Consider the following 15,432-nt stretch of genomic DNA (forward strand, 5'->3'; position numbering starts at 1 on the left):
CTCGTTAAAAGTTTTGTATTGAATTCTAATGCAAAGGAAATTGGTGTCCGATAGCGATATAACCAATACGTTGGCATAGAGTTTACAGGCTTATACTAGTTTAAATTGATGAAAGATGTTGTGAACCAAGTTTCTCAAATAACAAATCGTTGAAGTGTTTAATGGTTATTTTGGAACTATAACATTGTGCCGGTGATTTTACCAAACAACATATGTACTCGGATCAAGCACTTATGAATAAGATAGATTTTATCTCATATAATTATAGTAAGATTCTTTTTGATCTGTTTTCCACGATATATTACAAAGTTTTGCCAGTTTTCCACTTAAAACTTGTGGTAATTTGTATTTATGCCATCTTCATTTGGTATTTTAAAACTGTTGGGTGTGGAGCTTATTGGACCCCAGTTGCTAATGGGCTGGTAAAATATTAGCGGCAGGGGTCCAGTGAGGAGTGGTTACGACTTTTGGGAGCTCCCTCGTGGGGTATTCGGGCAGCACTCCCAAGTTAAAAATAGATGTAAAATTTCTTTGTAAAATGTTGTAATTTCGTAGTCAATTTGGGTCATTCATTAGGTGGAGTTTTGACTGTAGAAGTTATGTTTAATTTATGGTTGTTTGCCTTAGAAGAGAGAGGAGATGGAGAGTGAAAAAAGAATTACAGTGGATCTGCTGTAGGTTGTATCTCTTCATATTGCTGGATGTTACTCCGTGGATGCAGCCCAAACTGGGTGAACCATGTATATATGTGTCTCTATTATTTTATGCATTTTCTGTTTATATTTATACAATATTTTTTGTGTTCTATTGCTCTATAATATATAATTTTATAACAAAAACTACATTAAGGATAATTTTTCTATTCTAAAATAAAAATATTATTTAAAAAAGAATTTTGTTTATTTTCTATTATAAAATAAAAATATTATGAAATAAAAATATTATTTAAATTTATTATTAGAAACATGAGATTTGTTCACATTCATTTTATCGAATGCTATTTATTTTCTAACACATGAATATTATTTAAAACGAGCGTTATGAAAAGGTATGCCAATACGAAAATGGAAACGCAACTATCCAAGAGGAAAGACGCTGCTGCTCGTCTATATCACCATGCGAGAACTGTTTCATGCCGAGATTGGGATAGTTTTTACAATTATTTCGAAAGATCGATAAGTTAACGGATTTGCTGAAAGATCTTATACAAAGGATGTAGTTTGAGTAACGTTTGACACGAAAGTTATTAAAATCCACAGAATTAGAACCAACGATTCATAAAAACTAAACCCTCACATCTTAGCAACCAACCTGCAGTTAGAAATTTAGATAAACCAATCATACAAAGCAAGAAGACGAAATAGAACGAGGTATTAGATTATCAAATTTGTCACAGTTCATTGCTTTGCCATATGAAGACACTAGACAAGCGCAAATACACATATACTCCATAATCAAAATTGCCAAAGTGGGTTGAGTTGCCCAATAGGGAGATTAACTTCTCCGGTGGATTCAAATTTCCCAAAGTGAGATGAGCCGCCATCTGGAAATTTCAGATCACGTCTAGGGCTATTTGTGGTGATCCATACATAACTGCTAAACTACTTGATTGATGACGAGCCAATCATGTCACAAAAGTATGTTTAATGATTAGATGCAGATGCTCAGGATTGAGATTCCACTCCACCGGCCAGAATGACGCCATTCCTCTGCTTTCTATATAACACTTCATTGAAATAAGCAGTAGTTTGAGAAAACGAAACGAAATTAACGGATGTGATACAGATCGAGAGAAATAGAGAAATACCATTACATCCCAGAAGCGAGTTGTATCGTATGAGATGATAGAGATTCAGCTCTCGAAGGACCCTTTCGGCTGCCTGCAATTGTTTTGGCTTCATGAGGAGGGCCGTAGAAACCCCGCCCATGAGCTGCGAAATTTCATCTTCGTGGATCCGCTTAAGAAGTCAATGGATCCAAGGATATTCGAGCGGGATATTCCAACGCATCTAATAAATTTGACTTTTTTAGAATACATCGGTACACGAGGGCCCTGCATGTGTTTTGGCATCACAATTAGTGTCACATAATACCGCGTGCACATGAGCTGCGAAATATCACCATCCCGGAAACGCCCTAGTTTAATAGGTTTACAAATTTCTTCGCGGAAATCATGGAAATTTCAGTAAGATTCACCCGTAAAATTCAGTAGGGGTTTTGTAAACCTAGTCAAACTTCAATATTCTTGGTGTCTAAATTTGTTTGATGGTGTTAAATCTATTCCATTATTAAAAACATAATTTCCACTCTCAAAAATATAATTAAACAAGGTTACTGCAAAAAAAAATGATATTTTTTTGGCAAATTACTATCACTTTTAACCCTCGTGGCAATTCGCCTGGCCTCACCAAATAAAAGAGAATAGAATGAGGATATTCCTGAAGCATATGCCAAAGAATCTAGCAAATTTGACTTTATAAATGGTGTACAGTTAGCAGGAGCTTATAATATTGGAATGTTGCTTATATAATTATAATTTGATTTGTTTCTGATGTTTTGGGTGGAGATTCCGTATGGACAGGCATGTGTTTCGATTTTCTATAAAGAGCGGCCTGTTTTGTCTTTTGGCTTTCCCTTGTCATACATGGTACGTTGCAACATATCCCATAAGATTCGCCGTCTCACCTGCTCTAATGCGCTCGAGAAGTGAAGGCATTTGGACATAGCATGCGCTAAAGCCTCCTACATGTCTCTGTTACTTAAACACAGTTTAGATGTTTCGTAATATATTATAACGTGATTTCGCTACGGACATCGGTGGCCGTTGCTTTGAAAAGACGGTCACTTTCAAAACACAACACTGAAACAGTGACTTGACAAAAGTGGACGACCTTGAAAGTGTTATACAGTTTTACAGATAATTTTATTACAGCCTTCAGTTCCCTTCTACTGACAGTTTCCAACATCTTATATTACTAATATGTCGTTTCGTCGGTGTGGGTCGTTTTTTTATCCCAAAATAGATTACACGTTAAAACACTTCATACAACAGTTGCGGGATTGATTATATTATTAGGCTTTACCCACACAGCCTAATAGAAAGGTTAATTCTTGTTTATAATATTTAATCAATGCATTCTAATATATTAATGAAGGAGACTGTAAAAAAGTCTCTATAATTTAAATTTAGGGACAAAACAAGAAAGAGGGGGAAAATGTTAGAGAACTTGACCTATTGCAACTAGGATTGTTCAGGATAGCTATAAAGATGGTTAAACTGGATATATAGCTAAAGATGGTTAAACTGAATATATAATATATGATGATATTTTTATGTTCTTCTAAATTATGTAAACAAAAGTGAAGTATATAATAGAAATATAGATGAGAATGAATTAATTATATCTTTTTTTTTATAATTGTTTAAGTATATTTGTTACCGAATGTTAATATCAATATCTGTTATCAGGGATGAAAGTGTCATTCTTTTCTTCATAGGAATGTAAATGTGTTAGAAAACCTGCACAGATGAATCTCGCTAGTAAAGGTTGAACACACAGCTTTGTAGAGAAAAAAAACTAAAAAAAATTGAAAGAACAAAAAGAATGATTCATTTGGAAAATAGGTTACAATGCTCATGATATAGCATTACTGGGTGAAGATCCCAAGGTAATGCACCATAGTGGTGATCAATGAGAGGACTCAACACCTGCAACAAGTTCAGGAGAGAACTAGCCAGTTGCGGAGTGAAAGGAGGAGTAAATCATGCAGAAGAACTAGCCAGTTGCGGAGTGAAAGAATGAGCAAATCAGGGAGTAAATCATGCAGAAGAACTAGCCATTTGCAGAGTTAAAGAAAGAGCAAATAAGGGAGTAAATCATGCAGAAAGGATGTTGCATGTAGTCCCATGCTCTAACTAAGTGTCTGCATGTGCCAGTAATAAAGGTCCTAGGTGTGTAGTACCTCCAACATCCCCCTTGAACATCACTATGGGGAAAAATAGAAAATGGGTCCTGGAAACTAAGGCCAAAGGTCACCCAAAATACAGTGCAACTTATACTAAAATTGAGGAAAGAGGGAAAACCTTATGGGAAAAACCCTCCCACTAAATACAATGTAATCAAAAGAAAAGAGGAAGAAAAGAGAGTTGCTAAGAAACAGTGTCCTTCACTCCAAGACAATCGCGCAGAGAGCGAAACTGCTGCTCAATGAATGTCTTGGTAAAGATGTCTACCATCTATTCTAGTATGCATCTGGTCCCCACAAATTAGTTTCTCTTCTTTGGATGTATTTTGGATGTTTTTTCTACAATAACCTGCCATGTTTGTCTGATTCATGCCTCACAATTTATTCTAATCTTATACTCATCCTTATGTACATGCTGATGAAAATCTGTTTTTGCCTCGGCATTATTTGATCATATCATAGTCAGGATCCGCTTAAGAAGTCAATGGATTCGGGGATATTCGAGAATCGAGCGGGATATGCCAACACATTTAACAAATTTCGCTTTTTCTAAATGTAAAGACTACACGGGCTCCCTGCTAGTGTTTTGGCATCACAGGGAGTGTCATAGTCACTCCCCGCGCGCATGAGCTGCGAAATATCACCCTCCAGAAACCGCCTAAGAAGACAATATCACGGGGATATTTCAGAAGCATATGTGAAAGCATCCGGCAAATTTGACTTTATTAAATGGTGTACAGGTTGGAGGTGATATATTATTGTAATGTTGCTGATATAATTAAAATAGCGACAGGAATGAGTTTCGATTTACTATAAAGAATAGCCTGTTTTTGTCTTTCCGCTTCCCGTTGTCGTACATCGTAAGCTGTAACCTGTCCCAGAAGATACGCCATCTCACTTGCTCCAAAACGCTCGAAAAGAGAACTTATTTAGCGAAAGGATGTGCTAAACCCTACTACATCTCTCTGTTACTCTAAACGTAGTTTAGATGTTGTTAACTATTGTAAATTCATTTCGCTGCGCACATCTGTGGCCCTAGCTTTTAAAAGAGCCACTGCAAACCAATGGCACCACAGAAGTGGACGACGTTAAATATATTATACTGTTTTAAAAATAATTTTACTGCAGGTTTCCGTTTCTTTTTAATGACAAACTTCAAACATTTATATAACAATTAGGTCGTTCTCTCCGTACTTTTTTTATTGCAAAATTGATTACACCGTAAAACACTTCAGACAAAACTTGAGGGATTCATTATATTATTAGGTTTTACAACGCTGCATAATGGAAAGGTTAATCATGGTTTATAATATTTTTTTAGTTTTAATATTGACTATATCATTGTCATGTTCAAAGATGATAGCTGATTAACATAGAAAATTCAATTGGTGATTAAGTATATAAGGGTGGCTTAACAGTTCAGCCAACCACTCATCTATCGAAAACTCCATAAACAACTATTATTTATGAACTAATATATTAATGCATTTTAATATATTAATGAAGCTATCCAAGACACCGTGGAAAGCTATTGTTCATAATATTGAATCAATGCGTGGTAATATATTATTGAAAAGAATTCTATAAAATTCTATATAATTGTAATGTATTAATGAACAACACTGCATAAAAGTCTATATAATTTAAAATTAAAGACGAAAACAAGAAAGAGGTGGTGCAAAATGTTATAGAACTCTTTAAAGTAAGATTGCTGAGGATAGCTATGAAGATAGTTAAAATGAATATATAACATCATATTTTCATGTTCACCTATACTATGTAAAAGGAAAAAAAATAAGTATACACTGAAAATATAGATGAGAATGAATTACTTATATGCAACTTTCCATCCTGTAAATTTCCAGTGTCCGTTAAAAAAAATAAGTATACAATAGAAATATAGATGAAAATGAATTACTTGTATGCAATTTTCCATCCTATAAATTTCCTGTCTCTTTATAATTGTCTAAGTAAGTATATTTGATACCGAATCTCAATCTCAGTTTTTTTTTGGTCAGGGCTGAATGTGTCATTCTCTTCTTCGTAGGAAAATGTCATGAAAGTATATGTGTGCTTGTGATCTTGAACAATGTTCTTACTCTAGGAATGCTGACAGCTCTTGTTACTGCCAACTGGACTGGTGTGCTTCAAAAAGTCTTATATAAGATGGAGAAAGGAAAAGAAAAGAAACATTGCTTAGTTAGAAATAATTAATTCCTACATGTCTATGGTTGTAATTCTCCATTTGAGGAGTTTGTTTCTACATAATAGGAATTAGTTAGAATATAGTTTCTCCTAGTTTAGTGTGTGGTTGAGAGAATCTCTCAACCACAATACTGTACATCTAAGATAGAATTCCTATCTTGAGACTTTTGCTTGTATAAATATGTGTGTAATTTCCTTGATGCAAGACATTAGAATACTTTTGAGTGTGTGTTATTTATCTTGGTATCAGAGCTTCAGAGCCCGTAAGGGCCTCTGGCCCTTCCTGGGCATAGAGAAATAAATTACTGAGTGTGTATAGCTTTATTAAATTTTTTGTTTGTCCATCAGAAAGCAGTTCTAGTGCTGCGTAGGACTGAGCCTGGAGCGCTGTTGGTAAAAGCTCTAGAAGGCTGCACAAATCGAATCTCAAGAGGCAGATCTGTTTGTTGTATTGTTCCTGGCTGCGTGGAGATGGACGCTGCCCAAATCTGAACGATCTGAGCTGTGCCATTGCAGTGGGTAGTAAAGGAGTGCCGTGGAAAGAGCGTTGGAGAATGTTGGAGCGCTGGTTTCTCTGGGCAACCAGCAGAGGAATGATCAGTTCCTGTCAGGGCCATGGGCATCAAAGAAGCATGCAGGCAGCTCTGAGGAGCCGGAGAAGCCTTTTAACCTGCATACTAAGACGCCCGACTTCGTTAACGAATATGGCTATTACATTAAAGCCGATTCGCAGTCCCATCCTCCCAAGAAGCAGCTGGTGAAAGCGGCAGAGACGTGAAGCCGATGTGACCCTGTTGGAATGCACAGCGAATGTGATGATTGCCTACTGTGTGTATGCTTTAGATGGAAAGAATCCTTGGGCGTATGTTATTTGGAGAAAGTAGAGGCATCAGTAGATGGCGTGTTGGATGGTTATGGGCATGTCAATGGCCAAGACGTGAAAGACAACAATGAGTTCCTTGTTGACATTCTTGGTGAACGCTTAACACAGAATGGGCATTTGGTTGCTTTGGATTGTGGAGCAGGCATTGGGAGGGTCACAAAGAGCTGACTTCTAAAGCATTTTCATGAGGTGGATCTGGTAGAACCTGTTTCACATTTTCTGGAAAGTGCTCCTGAAAAGATGAAGGTTGGCAGTCAGTCCAAATCAGTGGCAAATCATTCTGTGAATTTTTACTGTATTTCTCTGCGGGAATTCACCCCAGACGAAGGCAGATATGATGTTATATGGATTCAATGGTGTATTGGTCACCTTACAGATGCTGATTTCGTTGCATTTTTTTTTATCGAGCCAAGGCGGGATTATATATATACAAAACGAAGGCCCAGAAAGGCTTTCCTCAAGAATTGTATCCAGTCAAAATGTATGCGTTGACAACAGAGCCACCTGCAATCGTGCAAGAGGTTTCCCATGAAAGAAGATCAAAGAGACGAACTAAGAAATCCCCAATCATGTTAGCAGGACTGGTTGCGAAAGGTGCTCAGTGATCATTAAGAGCAATGCAATCAGAGTGATGTGCAGGCATTGATCAACTTCAAGTAAATTGTTAGCAGTTCGAGTCCTCTGCATTGGGAAGTCAACAAGAGTTGCTGCGTGGAGAAGAAAGCAGCGTGGGTAAATTCTTTGGTGAGCTGTTGGTGTGTGCGGATCTCCTCAACGTTCTTGATGCCTTGCTACTACACCAGTCTGCTGCGTGGTTTGTTTGCTTTTTGCAATTCACTAGTATGTTTGGTGCAGATCAAAAGTGTTGCCATGATGTCATGTTGTATATTGTTTTAAGAATGGTCATGTGAGTAATGTAAATCTGGTTGAAAGAATTAATTTATTTATTGTGACATTTAGCTTGGCAAACTATTGTCACGAGTATAAATCTATGTTGGAATTTGCCATTCCAACAATAGACAAATTTATTTGCAGGAATGTTCTACTACCAGATACGATGATGACATGACAATGAAAATGGCATCAAAGAATAGTGGTTGGAGCTACATGATGATCGCATTTGGAAAATAATCATCTGTGGGCAGAGATAGAGAAATTAAACCTGAAGAATTTATGCTTTATTTAGTTTCTTGGAATCATGTTTAAAGTTATTGAGCCTTATTGAGCCTAGCTAACTCAATGTAGGTAAAGTTATTTTGTTAGAATTCGCGACTCTAACAAATGACAGGTTAAGCATGGAGTTCCAAGAATTTATTTGACAAAGATGCCCAAGATGTGAACAATGAACATATGAGGTAAAGGAGCAACGACAACGTTTATGGTGGACAACAAAATAGATGTTTGTTTGAGTTAGTGTGGTTTGTGGAATAGACTCCCTAACATGTTATAAACAAGTCCAGTTGTTGTAATGGTCATTGTATGTACCCAGAAACTCCAAAATGTTGAATGAAATGTAAGCCTTTTAAAGGTATTTGAAAGTTCGTGGTGATCTTAAAACCACTTTGTAATGGATTGCCTTTGTGGCTGGTTGGTGGTGAGCCAAAAACCATCCATAGAGCCTTAGTGGCTACAGAATTTGCCCGAAGGTGGCACATTTAAGTTCCGGATTTGCTCGGTGGTGGTAGATCGGACTTGCCCAGAGGTGGCACATTTAAGTTCCGGATTTGCCCGGTGGTGGCAGATTGGACTTGCTCAGTGGTGGCAGAGCCTTAGTGGCTACAGGATTTGCCCGGTGGTGGTAGATCGGACTTGCTCGGTGGTGGCATATTGCCTGAGTGGCTAACGTGTACACGGGAGCTTTGTGTTCATAGGAGTAGGTGGACTGCAGTAACACCTGGCTCATGGACTCAGATATTGGTGTGTCTGAGCATAAGAGGGTTGGTGCACTTTTCTATCTGACAGTTGCGTCGAAAGGCGCAAGCAGTGCAACTGTTTGCGATTGTTATTTGGACATGAATATTTGGCTTAGAAAGGCACTGATCTCTCTTTGTTTTTGGAAGTTCTGCACATACAATTCCCCCGATGGTGGTGGATTTCTAGGTACATATATGCAGTGATAATGGTCGACAGAATCATGTATGCAAAGGACATCCTACAGGACTAGCGGTTGCAGCGGTTGGTACCCATACATTCCGGTGGATGGTTTCTCTTTATATGGACGTCGACATATTCTTTGTTATGTTTGACCACAACTAGACTTTGTGAATCACTAGCATGACAAGTAGTCAGTAAGGGGGGGAGTTAGAAATAATTAATTCCTACCTGTCTATGGTTGTAATTCTCCATTTGAGGAGTTTGTTCCTACACAATAGGAATTAGTTAGAATATAGTTTCTCCTAGTTTAGTGTGTGGTTGAGAGAATCTCTCAACCACACTACTGTACGTCTAAGATAGAATTCCTATCTTGAGACTTTTGCTTGTAGAAATATGTGTGTAATTTCCTTGATGCAAGATATTAGAATATTTTTGAGTGTGTACTATTTATCTTGCTTTGCCACCATCACATTGTTCTCAGCGAAGCAAAAATGAAGAGTTCAAGTAATATTACTGAGGGAGTTCTATAAAATGGAGCGAAGCAATTGAACGTTGTAATAAAACCATGGCAAAAGTGGCATGTGATCTGAAGTGAGCTTATTCCCTTCAGTGTAAGCGAATTAGAAAGGTGGTTAACACACTTCGGCAGCGAAAGTGGAATGTGATCCGAAGTGAACTATTTCCTTCAGTGTAAGCGAATTAGAAAGGTTGTTAAAACACTTCGGCAGATCTCGGTTAAGATCTGGAGACTATGGTAGACTTGGATCCATCTGAGAGTTTTAGGGCAAGGGGTTCTGGTTAAAGCTAGGAATTTGCAAATTGATGTGTTTTGACATATTTAAGAGATAGGTAAACTAGCAAGTTTTTTTGCCGATGCAATTATGTCTTATTATTTGTGAGATATATGTGACTGAATTTCTTATTGCCGATATGTGTTATTATAAATGATGTTTATAATTGCCCACATCTTGTCATTGCTATGGCTTGTTGCAAATTTGAATCTTCGAGCATCATTGCAGATTTCTTGAGGATGCAACTGAAGCATAAAAAAATTATTGAAGCATCCATTCAGCATATTAGATCATATATTGTGTATCAATAAAATTGGAGGAGCAGTCCAAAAGAATCCTGAGGTCGCATGCCTGTTATAGGAATTTCAACCAGCTGAGAAAAAGAAAGCCGTCTTTTTTCCACGAATCTATCATTTTAAAGACCAAGCATACCACTAATTTTGTTAAATTGATTACTAAGAAAAATATCAGTATCATTATTACTAGAATGTAACGTAATTGATTTATTTAAGGAAATCGTTATGCAGTATGGGAGAAAGCATTGAATATTCTCTCTGTTTATATATATAATTGGGAGAAAATATTTAATATTTTATATATATATATATATATATATATATATATAAAAGTCATTATATTTAAGGAACGTTTTAATATAATATTATTTTATATATATGATTCAAATTAGATCACTTTTAAATTTAATAATATATATTTCAAATTATAATATTAAATGTTTTGTCGATAGATGTATATTATAATTATAATTTAAATACTATTTTATTTTTTAAAATATAAAAAGTACATATTCATATCAGGGGTATTTTTTTTATAAATTTTATAATAAAATATAGGTTTGTATTTTGACATAGTTAGTCTATGTTAATGTATTTTAGCCTTAAAGTTAATTAAAACTTAAGGTTAATGGAGAAATAAGGAGTTAATATATTTTAGGTTTAAGGTTAATCAAAACTTGAGGTTAATGGAGATATAAAGAGTTAACAAGTTAATGGTGAAAATTTGTTTTTTTTTATGGGTGAAAATGATTTTTATCCATTATTTTTTGTAAAAAGAATTTATGTCAAGGTATTGTTTTCTTTTTTACAGTAAATTGTGTTTGGTATAAAAGTTGAAATAAGGAGTGTTGTTTGAAGATTTTATAATTAGTTTTGTTTGAATTGAGGATTTTTTTTTCGAGATATGGTTGGATATGGTTATAGATATGGTGACTTTCGGTACATTTTGTTGATTGGGAACATTTTTTTTTGTCATTATGTCAAGTTTTTTGGTTGGAACGTATTTGAATGAGTCTACCAGACTTGATGGATGAAATTATCCTAACTGGAAATTCAAGGTATTGAAAATATTGGAGGAAAATAATTTGTGGCTCATAGTGAGTGGGGCAGAGCCCAAACCCGCAACCACTCTAGATTGGGAAAAAAAAGGAAACAAAAGAAATCTATTACTTAAATCTAAATATAAAATTAGAATTTTGAAATAGGAAAAATAAGAATAGAAATGATTATTTTAATTTATACGATAAAATATATCTTTATTTATAACTCTAATTATACTTTATATATCTTTCTCATTTCTTTATATGGAAGTATATTTTTTTTTTTTTTAATGGGATATGTATTTATAATTTTTTTCCAATGGAAAAATCTTGGACATTTGGATTTTGTAGATTGCATAACATAAATTTACAATTCCAATAAATCTTTGTTGTATTTCAAAGAAAATTAATCATAATATATATATATATATATATATATAAGGTGTTCAAAACAAAATAGTAAGACTACATGAATATTTTAAGCATAATATCTTTTTTTTCAATTGTTGTATATAAATCAAAGTTATCCATGTCTCTGTATTACTATATATCAAATTTATATTAAGAATAAAATATATTAAGCTTAAAAATAATTGAAATATTTTACTATCAAATATACTAGTTTATATATATATATATATATATGTTTGTGTGTTTGTCAACACAAATATTTAAGTAATTTATTCAAGGCCTATATTGAAATATTTATTTAAAACCTACATTGAATTTGTTTTTAAATGTATACAAATTATTTATATTACTAACGCAAAAAAAAATTGGAAATACATTTTTTTTCAATTATTTTATTTTTATTCTTATAAAATAATGTTACCAAACATGGACATCTAAATAATTTGAGATACGAGATTGTAATATCAACAATGATCACAATCAAAGTGGTGGGATTATTAATATTTCTAATATATATAACCAAAAAGAGGGGGCTAACAATGCCACCAAATTCATTGAGAAAATTCTGCATACCCATAAACATGTCTATAATATTTTATAGAAAATTAATACCAATTACAAGTAGTGTCATGACCAACACATGTTCCACACAAGTTTTATATAGGAGACTATGATTGGTTATATTTGTAGAAAGAGATCCTTATAGGATACTGTCAGAAGCTTCATCCACTTTGCTATGGAACTTACACGAATGACAAGGTTGTGGATGCTAATAATTTTGAGTTAAGTATTTTCCCATTCCTTGGCTTATACCTAGTGTTCAATGTCAACTTCCTTCAACCATACTTTCCACCATTATTAGACACCTCAAAAATAGACTAGTAGAGCACAAACTAGATCACATGCGACATGAAACCATCGATTAAATGAAGGAAACATAGGTTAAAAGAACACACCAATAGAGGTTGTAGCTGTATGATGTCATCAAACCATGGTATCTCTAGCACCAATGAATGTGTCTCACCTATGTCCAAGTTCACCAAAAGTTTCCCATTCAATGGGGGTACTCAATGAAATAGATATCATTACTCTATAAGGAAGAAAGATTGATATTGATGAATGATGATAAATTATCATGATCAATAGTTGTATTTCTACCATTGATGGTTTACAAGCCATGAATTTGGTAAACCATGGTGCCTTCCCATGATATTTACAAATTACATGAAAACAAAACAAAGTAAATCATAATAATGTAGTGAAAACATAATCACATCATTATTTAGTATTTTTTGCGTTATATTGGTTCTCTTCAACATATACTTATTTATTTATTTGTGACATATTCTAATGTCCCTTTTTAAGTCTCATTCCCCAGGTACTCCACATCACTGGTGAAGGTTAACCCACTAGTTTTCACTAAACATCTAAAGGAGAAAATAGTATCACATGGAAAAAGGTTCTGAAAGGAGACAAAAAAAAATTGCCAAATTATGGATTTTGTTGAATGAAAAAAATGAACAGATTCTTTAAAGAATAATTAGGTCTATTAAATAAAACATGAATGTATGGAAAAAAATCCATAGGTTTAAGGTAAGGCTAGTAGTTGGTCTAGGAGCTTATAAGATTTAGAATTGGAAATAACCTTACTACTAATGATTTGGCAGAAGAAATACATATAACAGCTACAAGAACATATTGAAAGAAGCACATAAAATTTGATTTGCGGATTGAAGAAAAACCTATATGAATTAAAAGAGGCCTCTCATCAATGACATAAGAAACTTGCCTTTTGAGATATTTATCATGGTATTATGAAGTTAAATCCAAATTATTTTATATATATTGAAAGAAATAACAGTAGTTTTATTTTCTTATTATTATATGTTAATTGTTAGAAAAGAAAGTTGATTATCAATAAGTTAAAACTAGAACTAAAAAATCTCTTTGTAATAAATTGCAAAATAATTTAGAATTAAAAATTCTCTTTGCAATAAATAATTTAAGACAAGCCAGAATATTTTTTTGGAGTGAAAATTATATGTGAAATTAAAAGAAAGAAATTTTGCCTATGAGAAAAATATATTGAAAAAAATAATATGATTGATGTAAAACTCGTAAGTACACCACTTGCTCCTCATCCTAAATTAACAAATAACGTTGAAGTGAAAGTAAAAATATCTAATATTCTAGGATTTAACCATAGGAAAACACATTAATGGCAAAATATTTTATTCTTGTTTCTCAAGAGGTACTAATAATTTGGTGAATGATTTACATTAGTGCTGTGTATTCTAGAAAATCTTCAATACGGTACAACTATATTTATTCAGCGGACGTAGATTCATAAGAATTTTGATTGCAACTGGTGGTCGCTTCTTATTCACTATTTTACACCAAATAATGCCCAGAAATACTTTGGTTATGAGGCTCTTCAAGAATGTAGGTTTTCAACAAAAGAATAAAAAAATTATTGAATTGTGATAGTAAAACTAAGTCGTTCTCGTCAAAGTTTTGTATTGAATTCTAATGCAAAGGAAATTGGTGTCAGATAGAAATATAACCAATACGTTGACATAGAGTTTACCAAGGCATATACTAGTTCAAATTGATGAAAGATGTTGTGAACCAAGTTTCCCAAATAACAAATCGTTGAAGTGTTTAATGGTTATTTTGGAACTATAACATTGTGCCGGTGATTTTACCATACTACATATGTACTCGGATCAAGCACTTATGAATAAGATAGATTTTATCTCATATAATTATAGTAAGATCCTTTTTCTTCTGTTTTCCACGATATATTACAACGTTTTCCCAGTTTTCCACTTAAAACTTGTGGTATTTTGTATTTATGCCATCTTCATTTGGTATTTTAAAACTGTTGGGTGTGGAGCTTATTGGACCCCAGGTCCTAATGGGCTGGTAAAATATTAGCTGCAGGGGTCTAGGGAGGAGTGGTTATGATTTTTGGGAGCTTTCTCGCGGGGTATTGGGAAGTGCCCAGTGCTCCAAGTTAAAAAGAGATGTAAAATTGCCTTGCAAAATATTTAATTTCATAGTCAATTTGGGTCATTCATTAGGTGGAGCTCTGACTGTAGAAGTTAGAGAGAGGAAATCTAGAGTGAAAAGGGAATTTGTATCTCTTCAGATTGCTGGATAATATAAAAGAAAGACCGGTTGTTACTCCGTGGACCTAGTCCAAACTAGATGAACCATTTATATCTGTGTCTATATTGTTTTATGCATTTTCTGTTTATATTTCTATAATATTTTATGTGTTCTATTGCTCTGTAATATATAATTTTAAAATAAAAACTACATTAAAAATAATTTTTGCAAATAAATAAAGATTATTTATCCTTTATTTTAATGGCTTTTCAACCTACTGTCTAAAAAATTTTTTGTTTATTTTCTATCATAAATTATTTCCTATTCTATTAAAATATATATATATATATATATATATATATATTATTAAAAACGAATGCTATTTATTTTCTAACACATGAATATTATTTAAAACGAGCGTTATGAAAAAGTATGCCAATAAGAAAATGGAAACGCAACTATCGAACAGGAAAGACGCTGCTGCTCGTCTATATCACCGTGCGAGGACTGTTTCAAGCCGAGATTGGGATAGTTTTTACCATTATATCTGTGTTTTTATTGTTTTATGCATTTTTTTTTGTTTATTTGTTTATATTTATATAGTATTTTTTGTGTTCTATTGCTTTGTAATATAT

General features: G+C 33.8%; 1 pseudogene; it reads left to right on the forward strand.

Annotated features, from left to right (window-relative positions):
• Positions 1–6,032: 6,032 nt before the first annotated feature.
• LOC149191007 (alpha N-terminal protein methyltransferase 1 pseudogene) lies at positions 6,033–7,659 on the forward strand (annotated as a pseudogene).
• Positions 7,660–15,432: the final 7,773 nt, after the last annotated feature.

This window comes from Pinus tabuliformis, chromosome 3_1, assembly GCF_031772625.1.
Source record: "Pinus tabuliformis cultivar Carrire ecotype Pingquan chromosome 3_1, CPIR1, whole genome shotgun sequence".
Lineage (NCBI taxonomy): Eukaryota > Viridiplantae > Streptophyta > Pinopsida > Pinales > Pinaceae > Pinus > Pinus tabuliformis.